Source organism: Carlito syrichta, unplaced genomic scaffold (genome assembly GCF_000164805.1).
Source record: "Carlito syrichta isolate Samal-C Ts95f unplaced genomic scaffold, Tarsius_syrichta-2.0.1 Scaffold135721, whole genome shotgun sequence".
In the NCBI taxonomy this organism is placed as follows: Eukaryota; Metazoa; Chordata; class Mammalia; order Primates; family Tarsiidae; genus Carlito; species Carlito syrichta.
The window spans coordinates 57,499-58,518 of NW_007079817.1; positions in this window are offsets into that span (position 1 = coordinate 57,499).

Below are 1,020 nucleotides of genomic sequence, written 5' to 3' on the forward strand. Positions count from 1 at the left end.
ACCCAGGCTGGTCTCCGATTCCTGGCCCCAAGCGTTACTCCCACCCTGAGCCGTCACTCTCGCCCTGTACTGGCACTTTGTATTTCTCCGGGGAGAGGTGGAAAATATCCCTGAGCCCCAGATCTCGTCACCAGTGTGCCGTTTTCTAGCTGTTGCTCGTCTGAGGTCCTCCGGGGCCACACCTCACCCCTTGGCCCAAGAATGAGCCAGGAAGCTGCGGCCGACCCCTGCCCCCTGGTCACGGCTCTGCAGCCCCAATCCCTCGCCCGCCCCCCCAACGGGCTCCAGGGTCTCTGCTCAGGTCCAGGCACAATGGCTCATTTCCACATGGGGGCGGCAAGTGACGGTCACTCGCCCCTGGGCCATCCCCCTAGCCTCTGGTTCAGGTTTAGTTTGACCTATCCCGGGGATCAGGCCACAGCTCCCGTTACCAGCCCTGGCCCACTGCCTTGTGCCCTGGTTCTTCTTCCGCCACCCCAGCGGTGGCCTGACACCCCCTCCCCCACATAGCTGGCGCCGCCCATTCCCCATTCAGGTCTCTGGCTAACCGCACGCATCCTCTGAGAATTTGGCCTAGCCTGGGACCCTCCAAAGACCCGGGAGGACCCACGGCCCCTGCAAATCCCCGAAGTTGTTTTAAATGTGTGCTTGGGGGGAGGGTGTTCCTGTGAGAAGCGAGGGACACAGTTCTGGCCTCTGGGATACCCCGCGGCTGCTGATGGGGGGGCCGTTCTCGCTCCACGTTCGCCCACGCCTGGAGCCCCCTCTGGCGGGGAGAAAAGTGGATGTGGGGGTTGGAGACGGGCAGTTTTTTTTAAGGATAAGAACCGTGCGGGGGAGGGGAGGGCGGTGGCGGGCGGCACGGCCCGACTGGGGAGCCCCTGGGAGGGGCGCACGGGAGCGAATGCCTAGTCCCTGGGGCGCGAACCGCAGCGGCTTCGCGTCCAAGCCCTCGCTGGCGTGGGGGATGGGGAGGCCCGGGGGCGCGTGCGCTCCCCCGGCCCAGCAGCCACCTGGGCT